At 38.3% G+C, this 14,180-nt stretch overlaps 1 long non-coding RNA gene across 1 annotated transcript; it reads left to right on the top strand.

Annotated features, from left to right (window-relative positions):
* Positions 1-7,099: 7,099 nt before the first annotated feature.
* LOC149231015 (uncharacterized) lies at positions 7,100-8,065 on the top strand. Its single transcript, XR_016247408.1, has 3 exons — positions 7,100-7,459; positions 7,553-7,617; positions 7,702-8,065. It is a non-coding gene; the product is annotated as an uncharacterized LOC149231015 (long non-coding RNA).
* Positions 8,066-14,180: the final 6,115 nt, after the last annotated feature.

Raw genomic sequence — 14,180 nt, forward strand, 5'->3', positions numbered from 1 at the left:
GAATATTAATTCCAACTGCACAGCGGTTTTGGTAAACCGGCCCGGTCTCCCCGCACCGCCTTCGGCAGAAGGCTGTACCCACAAAGGAGGCCCCGACACAATTAGGACGCGCCACGCGTCCCCTGTACCACACCAAATCCGCCTGCTCCCCGGACGTTAAAGTTCGTTTGGTTTGCCCGAAGTTGGCTCCTGAACCTCGTCGGATCAGCTCAGCGATCTGGGCGCGCGATCTCCACCGTCGATCTCCTGAAGGTGCACGGGCCTGCGTCAATTTAAATTTTGCGTGGAGTGAAAGACTTTCTCCCGTTGACCGCCGTAGAAGAGAATTTAATGCGATCTGGGCGGGCGATCTCCACCGTCGATCTCCTGAAGGTGCATGGGCCTGCGTCAATTTAAATTTTGCGTGGAGTGAAAGACTTTCTCCCGTTGACCGCCGTAGAAGAGAATTTAATGGAGTTGGTGGTTGTTCGTAGTTTTTGGTGGAGACGTTTAATATGGTTATGGGCACATTATTATATATGTTTTTTTATGTATTGTGATATACGTTGTAGTGTAAAGACTACGTGCTGTAGTTTTATGGGCATGGTGGCTGCGCACGATGTATGTGCGTGTTTTTTTTAAGTGTGTTGAGCCCGCGCGCTAAAGAAGGAAGAGGACAGTGAGAAAAACTGTATTGTGCCCGCGCGAGAGGTTCATAGAGAACAGGGAAAACAACAGAGAGCCTGTGCATTTTGTATGTAGTTCATGAAGAACGGAGAAGAGCCCGCGCGAGAGTGTTGAATGAAGAACACAGAGATATAGCCTGCGCGCTGGAGTTTTTATGGGAACAGGGAAAAGATATGGCAGTGTGCCTGCGCGCGGAGGTAAATGAAGAACAAGAAAAAGGAACGCACTGCAGTGCGAGACATGACATAGAACAGGGCTGAAATGCTTGTCTGCCATTGAGAAACACAGGCATAGCCTGAAACTCTTTTTGCAATATCCACAGCAGTGGAAAATCTGTGAGGGCAACAGAGTTTTGTCTTGTAAATCCCTCTCTGCGTAGAGGATGAAGTTTGTAACAGTTTTTTTTTTTGTTTTTAAGCAATAGAAAATGTTTTATGCTGTGTAATGGACTGTTATGAGTCATTTGTTTTTAAAAGCTTCCCTGTCCAAAGGTCCTGGAAGAAATGGAACAGAGCATTGGCTCTGTGGTATTTGCTTGATTGGTTTTAGTATTTTCCCATTTAAAAATACCCAACAAGAAACTCTGCAAGATGGGTATTGACCACATGATGCACAGGCCGGTATCACAGATTTTTAGCTGATTATGCAGCCAACGTGGCGCATTCGTGGAAGTGAGGACCAGATAGCAAAGGCCAGGATACGTACTGCATACCCAAAATATAGCTAAGATAATTCGTCGTATACTGTCCCATAGTATTATCTTTTGAGACCGCGGTACTTTAAACGTATTCTTTCTAATATTTTGAATGGTTTTTACGGTGAGACTCATTGTTATTTCTTATTTCACTCGTTGAGTTCTTTATGTTTACCGTAGCAATGCGTTTATTATTCATTGCATAGTTAGCAGCGTATTCGTGATTACGTGTGTTTATGGTCCAATTTAAATATTTCAATTTAGCAGAAATAATTTTATTGGCAATGTGATTTTTCAGAAAATCTTTATAAATTAACGGAAAATTTAGCAGAAATAATTTTATTGGCAATGTGATTTTTCAGAAAATCTTTATAAATTAACGGAAATAATTTTATTTGCTCTTATGTTAGAATGGTCCGTGTAAATTCAGCATTTCTTTTCATAATTTAATCTTATTCGCTCTCTTTTTCCCAAAATCTTCATGAATTAATAGAAATAATCTTATTTGCTCTTATGTTAGAATTGTCTGTGTAAATTCAGCATTTCCTTTCATCATTTAATCTTATTTGCTCTCATTTTAAAATTGTCTATGTAAATTGGGCATTTCCTTTCATCATTTAATGTTATTTGATATTATGTTAGAATGGGCATTTCCTTTCATCATTTAATGTTATTTGCTATTATGTTAGAATGGTCCGTGTAAATTCAGCGTTTCCTTTCATCATTCAAGGGGATGCAGTCTTTCCCAAATAAAGTCTACATCAAATTTAAAACAAAATATTTTGGAACCGAAGATATATTTGTTAGAGAAGATATAGTTATTAATAATATTTAATAAAAGTATTTGCACATTAGAAATTTATCTTAAACAAAATTTTTGGATTATTTATTTATTTTATTTTTTTAACTTTCTAGTATATTTTTAAAATATAAATATATTTTTTATTTTTAAATAAATATTATAATTTTAAATAGTTTTTTATAATAATAATAATAATAATTCAATATTATTTTAAATATTTTATTAAAATATAAATTATGATTATAAATTTTTTTTTAAATTTAGTATATCAATAATTTATATTTATATTATAAATTATATATATATATATATATATATATATATATATAAAAGTTCATCTAAATAGTTAAACATTTTTGTAATTATCCAAATTTGTTATGTTTTTTTAGAATGCTATAATGTTTTTGATATTAGATTTGACAATTTTTATATAATAATAATAATAATAATAATAATAAATAAATAAATACCATTGAGTGCATCAAACAACACTTGTTATAATTGGTAATTAAATAACTTTTCTCTAAATATTCCATATACATACATTTTAATATAATTCTATATACATACATTTTAATATATATATATATATATATATATATTATATAATTAATAAATAATTAATTAAATTAAAATTTAATGATAAATATATCTCACATAGCATTTTTTATTATTTAATAAATTTGGAAATAAAAATACTTCCTAATTATAAATTGAAAAAAAAATTTAAGATAAAATTTTTATCTTAAAGTGGATTTTTTTTGGCCAATGATTATGATATTGTTATAAGAAAATTCTCAAAAAACAACCTAATTAACCTGAAAAGAAAATCCAAATAAATAACCAAATACGTTACAAACGGCAAAATACATTTCACATTGGAGCTAAATATAATCAGCAGACAAGCCCAAAGCCTCATTTAGTGTGCATCAAACAACGGTTCTTTCGTAACAAAACTTTGTTACGACAAAATCCAATGCAATGGAAATTGATCTAATTGTAAAATCCAAAACAAGGGTATTTTCTTGACAAAATATTGTTACTACAAAATGCAATACAATGGAAATTGATGTAAATACTAAATCCAGAACTACAACCACAGCGCGGAAAATTGGTGACTACAACGTTTTTGTTTTCACGTATTGAAAAACGGGTAGTCTAGCTTGTCTAACTATGAGACTACTCCATTGGATTGAAAATTAGAGAAAAACTTAACGGAATTTTTAACTATCACTGTAACTTGTTTTAGATTCAGGCTAATGGAAGATTTCACAATTACAGCGCCATATAATTAATTATTACAGTATTTTATTTTCATTAATTAAAAAGTAGAGAAATCTAAACCTGACTATCAACCGATTATAAATTCGGATCATCGGAACGCTCGGCTTCAAAGCCACTGGTATCGTGGATGTTGTCGCAGGCATCCTGTTGGCGAGCAAGACTTGCCAGCGTCTCCATCGGCGTGATTTTCAAATGCCTTACGATTTCCGATTCTGACGCCTCGGGATTTAATTCGATGATTTTGCAAAGTAGCCCTTTCTTGGATCCGATCTTAGCGCAGCTGTCGGGGTCGTTGGCGAAGATTTTCAATATCCGTAGGCCCAGCACGGTGAAATCTGAGTATTTATATTTATATGTATCTGAGAAGTGACCCTGGTACTTACTGGAATGAATTCCAATCTGGTTTCTATCGTACAGCAAAGAGGCAATGGATTCCATGGACTCAGAGATGGCCATCACCCGAATGCGATTCCGGGGTATTTCCACCAATTTGTAGATGATCTCTGCAGCCGCTCTTCGAATCTCCTTCTCGTGAGGTTTGTCCCAATTCAGCATCTCGATCAGCCTTTCCACCACATCTCCCATGGTTCCGATCGTCCTCAAAATCTCCTCTGCAAATCGATATTTATTCACAAGCGCCGACATAACTCGAGCCCCCGTCAGCTGATCGAAATGATCTATGGACTGCAGCAGCTCCACGCTGTATGACACAAAATCCATCTTCAAGCCGTCGAAAACGCTTCCATTGATGCACCGACAATATGTGTGATACAGAAAACGCCGAACGGTGTGGAACTGAGGATTGGCAATGCCACATTCTTCTAGACAACCCGATGCATGCAAAAGCCGAAAGTTCTTGTATCACAAGCGAATACACATATATTAATGAGAGGCTGAAATCCGCAGAACATGACCGCCACGTCATCGCCTGGGTCGCCAGCTCGCCGCTTCGGCATAAAATGCGAAGCCCTTCTACCACCAATATTATGCTGACGAACCAGAAGTCTATACTTTTTAATGATTGTGAGAAGCCTCCAAGCAGAACGGCAGTAGCCCAAATGAAGTTCAATGTTCCAAGCGTGCTGGCGGCCTTCTCGAGAAGAGCTAGCTTGAACGCAAAACGAGTTAATTTCTTGTCTGGAGCTGCAGCCTTTTCACTGCGCAATGGATCACAAACTTCTTCTTCCGACTGTTTATCAATTCGGAAGCTGCCAGAGGATCCTTCCATCCTCTTCTTTCCTGAAGGAGGAACAGTAACATCTATAACCGACGACAGTATTGGGAACGACGGGCTCCCAGACCTGTTCTGAGGCAATGGAAATTTGTCCTATTCTCCGCTATTCGCTCTGTGATTATTTCAATATTCCAATTGTGTGACTTTTTCAAGTTCGTCCATTTAAGTTTTGTTTCACGTCCGCAATGTAATACGGACTACAATCTTTACTCATTTCAGTGAATCGGAGCCCATGCACTGCAGTGCGTAGGGAAACAATTATTACTGCTCTGTTTTTATGTAATGATTTTTTAATATGATTATTACTGCCGAGGCATCAATTTTTTTTTGGAAAATAATCGAAAATTTTGTTTATTTTAAAAAATTTAAAAGAAAAATTTATAGTAGTGAAGTTTTAAAATTTTGAATGCGAGAAATTTTTTAGAGTAATAAATCTACTTCCACTCATAAAAATGAGATTAAAAACTTATACTCAATTTTTTTGAAAAAATGATCAAATTTAAAAAAAAATTGATCGTCTGGTTAACAATGCTTTATTTAAAATAACTAGAAAAACTAAAAATTCATTAAAATCTCATAATTAAATTATCATTTCTACACCAGTACTAAAAAAAATCACCACATCTCCACGCCATTTTTATGCCATGTTTTGTTCCTTGTTTTCCTTTTGGATTATACCCTCTCGCTTTTTTTGCTTCCCAATAAATTGGATCACACGTTTACACATGCACTTTGTCGATATTTGTGGCAGTTTTTCCCGGAAACTCCTATTTCCACCACTATAGAAAAGTTAATGCACCCCGACATGCAAGGGGAATAGTGGCTGGCTTGCTGCTAACATGCCAAATTCAACTTTGAGGGAAATATAAATGCAAGGCAGCCACTATTCCCCTTGCATGTCAGGGTGCATTAACTTTGTTATAATGGTAAGCACTTATACGTCAGGTCCATTATTCACTAAAGCAAATCAGTCAATTAATTAGCGCCTTGTCGCCTTGTAAAGATAAGGTTATATTAAGTTGAATTAAATAGAGCATACAATTTCAAATTTGGAAGGATACGAATCACAATGGATTTGTAATACAAGAAACTCTTCAATTTTCTATTATATACTTGATTTTATGCATTTGCATTCCAAAAGTTCCTAACTTCTTGTTTCCCATAACTGTTTGTAAACATTGGTTATCCCCATACAAGATTAAAACCCGCACTCTAAGTATTATTACTATTTAAAAAACCTGTTACACATCTCAACCAAAATATATGTTCAGTATATAAATTTAATATATTAGTATAAATTCATTTTAACTATGAATTAAAAAATTAGTATATAAATTTATTTATATAGATTTAGTTTATTGATATAGATTTATTTTAATTATAAATTAAAATGTTAATTTGAAAAGTTCAAACCGAATGAGTTTTGAAATATTTTACTATTACATTATATATTTTTAATTAATATATTTTTAAATATATATAAATATTATATTTTTAAATACATATAAATATTATTATTTTTTCCTTATTATTTGTTTTTTATTTCAATTATTTAATTTCTTGAGATATTCCAATATTTTGTTAAAGTTAATATTTTTTTTTTATAATATAGATATTGAAATAAATTACTTAATAGGTGATAGCATAGAGTTGTGTTACATTTTTTGATTGACCTCCTCCAGCACTGAAACAATAGGTAAATCTTAAAAACAATTTTTAGGGATAGATCGAGCTATATTTTCCTATTAAATTGCCCTTGCAAGGTCTGCGCAAGCAATTTGCACAGACTTCAAGACAGACCTCAAGACATTTTAGCGCTCGACGAAGAGTGTTTAGGTAGTTCGATCGAGGGTACTAGAGTTCTATCAATCAAGAAATTGGAGCATGGATCGTTCAAACCAATCTTGCAAGCGAGGAAGGACATCACACACATCACAAACTCTGAAACAAAGGTGAGTATTCTATTTTTTATCTTTTTTTTTTTTTTTTTTTTTGTAAAATTAAATAAAATTAATTTGAAAAGAAAATTACCATACAAAAACCATGAAAGGTACCAAAAAAAACTCTTCAAACAAGTTAGAAAACCACAAAATCAACCTAGAAATGTCACACCTATATTCACATACATAAAAAAAAAAATTACTGTATACTTTATTTAACACCTTTGCTATATATATCATATGCTATTCCAACCTGTATGTAAGCACATATGTTAATTGACACCATACGCATGCCACGTATGTACAACTGTTAACCTATATTCTATTCCCATTGCAACCCGAGATTATATGAGCTACGTGACTTTGCAATGCCAGGTCATACTGGTTTATGTACGTGTTGACTTTATGTGACAGCCAACTCTCGTTCTACCAGCTCTCAGTGATTATTAATGAGGCTCGGGTTTCGGCGGTCCTGCCGCAGGCCTTGCAGGTGCCATCTCATTCCTGCTTTAAAGACTTCAGTCCTTTCTGAGATAGGTGGCAAGGTTTGGCTCTTTTGGCCATGTGACACCTCGGTCACAGAGATCTCGGACTCTACGCTTGGGGTTCCCGCCCTGCATAGACGGTCAGGATCTCACCGCAGAATCAAACGGCTGCAAAACACTCAAGGGTTTAGGTCTTTACAAAACCTCAACCGATCACTCTCGGGGTTTATTCACTTGCTCGGCCTTTCCGGCTCCGTCTCGGCGTTCATCCTCCGGTTCCACTCTACCAGTGCTATTTTCTTCACCTGCAATTTCTCGGCAAGCTGCGATGTGACCAAAACCAATCCTACACAGGTATCTGAACCTCGACTCTTAAATCTACTGCACATTTTTACAGGGATGATTGTCTGTAATGTTTTCTAAAGATTGTTTCCTCTTTGCTCACAGGGCACGCCCTCCTGGTGGAGCCAAGGCACCCATACCTGGAGGTTCCACCCTCTCGACGGCCGCAGGTATGTCTTCAGCTCTCCTTTGTTTTGCTTCTGCTTGCGAGAGCTCACGGCCATCGATTTGAGTGGTTTATTACAATTGTGCAGCCGCTGTTCGAATGAGGGTTTCCCTGCATTGCTTGACGAGGTATTCTCCATAGAGAACCCTCACCATTTGAGTTTAGGTCTTCTTTCGTGTTCTGGTCAAGTCCATGACCTGTTTTATGGAGGTGTTCACCACGGTGGAGTTCCTCCTGAGTTCTGTTGTATGTATTAAGGACTTATTTTTGTTGAATGCATCCCCTTGCGGCGTGCTCAAATTCTTGGTTTACCATGTCTGTTCTCGGACATGTAACTCAGATCTACACACAGACCTGGTTAAGGGTTCGGGTTCTATTTTTGAGATTCTCCGTTAAATAATGTATGAACAGTTCTATGCTTCAAGGGTTTTCGCCATTCGGGTATTGTTCTTTTGTGCTTTATATATATATATATATATGGAACCCTTGTAATTTATGTATGAAATACGATTTAGTCTGAGCCCTCAGGGCCGTTTACGTTTTTGCATCATCATATATGAATTAAATCTGTGTTCAACTGTGTTAGAATAGTGCATGGAGTTCATGTTTCTGTTACTGGTTTCACTCGCTTTTACGACGGCAACCTTATGGATTATCCCAGGTTGTGATGGTTGCTTCGTTCTGCATTCCTATGCGACTGTTGTTTATTAAGTCTGTTCGGTATTTGTACAGTATGCATTTGAAGGGTTAACCGAAACGATATTATAATTTTTCCCTTTCGCTATGGAAATGTCGCACTATATATATATGCTTGAGGTTTTCATTGCAAATGCATACACAGATTATCTTGTAGATGTAAGCATACCTCTTATCGAAGTTGCATGCACCGGATTTTGTATACTTATAACTGTATAACTCCTTTCGATTTGCATGCACAGGATTTTGTATACATGAATATATTCCTCTTTCGATTTATCGCTCCAAAGAGCTGGGTTCTTGTTACCATGTCCGCTAACACTGTATTTTTGAGAACACGGGTTGATGAAATATATTAATATTCTCATTTTCTGTTTGCACAGTTATCAAATTAACGTTGTTTGTCTGGGGTAACCTTTCTGTGTATTTTCATATCGTCAGTCATTTGTATTAAACAACTGAGGGTTTATTTATTCTTCCGTCGACAGGGTAGCATCTGACTATCGTCAGTGCTCTTCTACCCAGACTCAGAGGTTCTAACCTCACTCCTGTCGACACATTCAGGTATCTACTTGATTATTTATCAAGATATTTAATACTATTTATTCCACTGTTAGTTTATTCACTGTTAAACAGTGACTCGGTCTTATGGACGAGGTTATATTCTGACTATCATTCAATAACCAGTTCTCGATTAACCTCCCCTGGTTCCTATAACCAGTCTTTAACTACATCCATCTATGTAGCTTTATCTACAGTACGACTAGTTCAGACTATGTCTATTGAATGACAATCTGTCCTTTAACTTTAACCATATCTGTACAGTTATCTTATCATTATGACAGTAACTAGGAAAAAGAACTTGTTTCCTGTTTGACTACTGTACATTCACTGTATTTTTTTCATATTCAAACAGAGACTCTGCAGTTTGAAACCGTACCTGGTTCACCAGTATCAGGAATGGTTTCTCAAGCAAGTCACCTGTGCTTGTTTCTGCTCTTCCACCCAGCCATGAGATCCATCCCTCAGACGGAATTCTCCCCCCGAGCCATCTTGCAGACCTCAAGTCCTCAACAAGATTTGTGCACTCTGTGCCTGGTTATCTGGTCCTAACCAGACTTAACCTCTGTTTTCTTTTCCTTTTCTTGGAAAAAGGTTTTCCTTCTGTCTGTCCCCACAGCACAGAACTTCCTCCCCACAGCCAGGACTTTTCCTCCTCTGGGAGGGTAGTTTCCATCAGTTATTATAACTGAACTCTTTCTTTTCAATCCACCTCTTAGAGGCTGCCAGCATTTCAAGAAAATATTTAAATTACTTTCATCAAAAATAGTTTGTCACAGTTTTGTTTTTAAACATAAACAACAACTGTATTAATGTCTTTTACCACAGTAAATTTTTATATTTACATAAACTGGGGTCATTACATCTCCCCCTCCTGTGATTGGACATCGTCCCGATGTCTGTCTTCCTTAAAAAAATTCGGGTAAGCTTCTCTAAGGAGTTCCTCATCCTCCCAAGTGGCCTCTTCAGGCCCGTAGTGCTGCCATTGCACCTTAGCTTGGAAAATAACCCGTTTCCGCAGCCGCACTTCTCTCCGGTCGAGAATGGTCAGTGGTTTGACCAGAACCTCGCCTTCCGGCTCGACCTGCAATCAACAACAGATTTAGTTATTTTCTTGTTTAGGAACAAAGCTTATCTAGAATGACCAGATTAATTCTTACCCGAACATTCTGCCATTGAATCACATGTTTAGGATCGTAGACGTATTGTTTTAATACGGAAATGTGAAAAACATTGTGGATCCTAATATGGCTTGGTAGGGCGAGTTGATAGGCTACCGGCCCCACCCTTGCCAAGATTTGGAAAGGTCCAAAATAGCGAGGTGCAAGTTTGGCACACCCGCTCCACTGCAAAGTACTCCTTCTGGGTTGAATTCTAACAAACACATGGTCCCCAACCTGAAATTCTTTGAACCTTCTCTTTCGATCAGCAAAACTTTTCTGTCTGTCCTGAGCGGCCTTTAAGTTGGTACGCACTTTTTTTACCGTGTCTTCCATTTCCTTGAGCATTTCAGGACCAATTCGTAATCTATCCTCAGGTCCACTCCAACTTGAGGGTGTGCGGCACTTCCGCCCATACAGCACCTCAAAAGGACTCAGCTGTGTTGAGGAATGATACCCATTGTTATATGCAAACTCGACCAGGTGGAGGTATTCCTCCCATTGAGTTGGTTTCATCATAACACATGCTCTCAGCATGTCCTCCACTACCTGATTTACTCGTTCCGTCTGGCCATCGGTCTGGGGATGATAAGCTGTACTAAAGTTCAGCTGTGTTCCCAGTTCAGCAAACAATGTCCTCCAAAAGGTTGAGGTGAACTTAACATCACGATCTGAGATAATTACCTTCGGGAGTCCATGCAGTTTGAACACATTTTGCATGAAAATATGAGCAATTTGCACAGCCTTATACGTTGATTGCACAGGTATGAAGTGTGCTGCCTTACTTAACTTATCCACTACCACCATAATGGAATCATTATTTTTCTTCGTGCGAGGCAATCCGGTTATAAAGTCCATGGAAATAGTCTCCCATTTCCATTCCGGAATGGGTAAGGGTTGTAACAGCCCTGCTGGATGCAAATGCTCCGCTTTAATCTGTTGACATTCCAGACATTGCGCTAGATACTCGGCTACCTCCTTTTTCATTTTTGGCCAGTAATATTCCTTTCGAAGAGCGGTAACCATTTTCTAGTACCCTGGATGCCCGGTGTAATGGCTGGTATGGAACTCATCCAGAATCAGTCTTCTAAGGCTATCTTCATTGGGTACATACAACTTTTTATTAAAATACAGCATTCCGGCATCGTCCAGCGCATACCCTTGTTGTATTTCCTTATCAGAAAGTTGCTGTACTTGCTGTTTAATTTGCTGGTAAACAGCATCTTGATCAGCCGCTGTTTTTATCCTTTCCAGTAGGGTACTTTGCCATTTACTAACCGAAATCTTGCACACGCATTGTACCTTTCGACTCAATGCATCAGCTACTCGGTTCTCCTTCCCCTTTAAATGTTTAATTTCAAAATCAAACCCGCTTAAAAAGTCAGCCCAACGAGCTTGTCTCGCATTCAAAGTGGGTTGGCTGAAATAGTTTGTTAAGCTGTGGTGGTCCGTTAGCAGCAAAAATTTTCTCCCCAAAAGGTAGTGTCGCCACATTTTCAGTGCATGAATAATGGCTGCCAGCTCCAAGTCGTAAGCAGAATATTTCTGCTCATGTTCCTTCAGTTTCCTTGATTCGTATGCAATTACTCTTCCCTCTTGCATCAGCACTCCTCCCACACCTTCTTTACTTGCATCAGTACAGACCACGTAATCCTTATTAGGATCAGCTATACATAATATGGGCGCGGTGGTGAGTAAGTGCTTGAGCTGTTCAAAGCTCTGCTGACATTCTGGGGTCCACTTAAATACCTTTCCCTTCTTTTGTAAGGAGGTGATAGGGTATGCTACCCTTGAAAAGCCTTCCACAAATCTTCTGTAATAACCTGCTAGCCCCATAAAGGACCTAATATCTGCCACGTCCTTTGGTATGGGCCACTCCATTATAGTTCTGATTTTCTCAGGGTCAACTGCAATCCCTTCCTTTGTGATTACATGGCCTAAGTATTGTATTTCCTCCTTAAAGAAATCACACTTACTAAACTTTGCATATAATTGATGTTCTCGCAAAGTTTGCAACACCAATCTGAGGTGTTCTTCATGCTCCTTCCTTGATCGGGAGTAAATCAGAATGTCATCTATGAATATCAACACAAATTTATCTAAGAACCTGTGAAACACACTGTTCATCAAACACATGAATGTAGCAGGTGCATTGGTCAGACCAAAAGGTAACACCACGAATTCATAATGGCCATACCGCGTTCTGAAAGCTGTCTTAGCGATATCCTCTTCTTTGATTCTGATCTGATGGTAACCAGATCGCAGATCGATCTTAGAGAATACTGTTGCCCCCTTCACCTGGTCAAAAAGTTCATCTATCCTAGGCAAAGGATATTTATTTTTAATCGTGAGCTTATTCAGCTGACGATAATCAATGCACATCCGAAAGGTTCCGTCTTTCTTTTTGACAAATAACACTGGGGCTCCCCAGGGTGATACACTGGGACGGATGTAATTTTTATCTAGCAGCTCCTGCAGTTGCATTTTTAATTCTGTTAGTTCTGGTACACTCATTCGGTATGGTGCCCGTGACACGGGTGCTGCCCCTGGAATCAATTCAATAGTGAAGTCCACATCTCTTTTAGGTGGCAGTCCTGGTACTTCCTCAGGAAAAACATCCGCAAAATCTTGTACCACCGGAATGTTACCCAGCGTAACAGTCTTTTCTTTCTGATTTGCGTATCCCACCTGAATCGCGTAAATTTGACATTTCTTTCTGATGCATTTAGCTAACTGAGAGGCTGTAATGGGTCGAATCTGCACAGGATGCTTAATTCCTTGTAATTCCTGCTGCTCTCCACGGTCATCCTTATAATAAATGGTTTTTGTCTTGCAATTCACTAAGGACCAGTGTTTCTCCAGCCAATCCATCCCAATCAGGATGTCATATGAACCCAAAGGTAGTATGTTCAAGTCTGCCACTATTGGCTGCCCTGCTATGGTTAGAGAGCAGTTATTTATCTTGGCCAAGACCCGTCTCTTGGCTCCTGTAGCCAACTGTACCAACCATGGATTTCTGAATTTTTCAGATTGTAACTTACACTGTTCTACTATCTTTGGGCTAACATAACTTAAAGTAGCTCCTGGATCTATAAGAACAGCTATAGAAAGGTTCGAAATTTTACCTTCAAATTCAACCATAGTCGGCTGGTATTCCGCTTGGCGGTCTTCCAAAGCTGCATTAATTCTGGGTACATTACGTGCCACGTCCCCAACGGTCGAAGCTTCATGAATTTGGGATATCTGATCTGTCCCCTTTCGCTGTGGGCAGTTTTTAACATAGTGAGGTCCTCCACAGCCCCAACATTGAACTGGAGGTCTGGTCATCCCCTCACCTTCTGGTCTAACAGGCTGCTCACTTACTCTTGATTCACTCATTGGCCTAGATCGGGGCGCATTCCTTGCAACAGACCTGCTGTTTAATCCTTTACCAGCTCCCTTACTTCCACTGCTGCGACCTCCCTTGCTGCTTCCAACCGTCCGACTACTCTTTTTCTCATTCCATCTTTTGTTTGAAGTATCCCCCTTCTGTTTATTCTGCTGGTAGCAGATCCTCGCTTTACGAATAGCCTCATCCATGGTCCTAGGATTGTCAAATTCAATCCTCTCTCTTATGTATGAAGGTAAGCTACTCACAAACCTTTGTACCTTGGCTTTTTCCTCCTTGATATAAGGTACATAACGTAACAGAGAGGTAAAGCGATTAATGAACTCGTCCATTGTCTGCTGACCCAATCTTAAATCATGGAATTCCCTTGCCTTTTCATCGTAGAAGCGTTCAGTCAGGTACCTTTCTTTGAAGTATTTCTGGAACTTCTCCCAGGTAATGGTTCGTTCACTTACCCCTTTGACAATCTTGATTTCCTCCCACCACAAGGTTGCCTTACCTTGTAACTGGAAGATAGCTAATCTCGCCTTCAAGTTATGATCATACTCGTACAACTGAAAATATTTATTCATATTTATTAACAAGCTTCAGCTGCTTCCTCCTGTTCGCCATCAAAATGTGGGGTTTAATTTTTCGAAATTCTCCCTGCAGCTCCATCCTTGACGTTTTGAAGTTTGCTGCTCTAGTTACATTGGTCAGAATGATCCTCTTTGCCCTCTGACATTTCAGGTTCAATCTGATAATTTTGTTCTTCCGTCATCT

The sequence above is a fragment of the Pinus tabuliformis genome, chromosome J (genome assembly GCF_031772625.1).
Source record: "Pinus tabuliformis cultivar Carrire ecotype Pingquan chromosome J, CPIR1, whole genome shotgun sequence".
Taxonomy (NCBI): Eukaryota; Viridiplantae; Streptophyta; class Pinopsida; order Pinales; family Pinaceae; genus Pinus; species Pinus tabuliformis.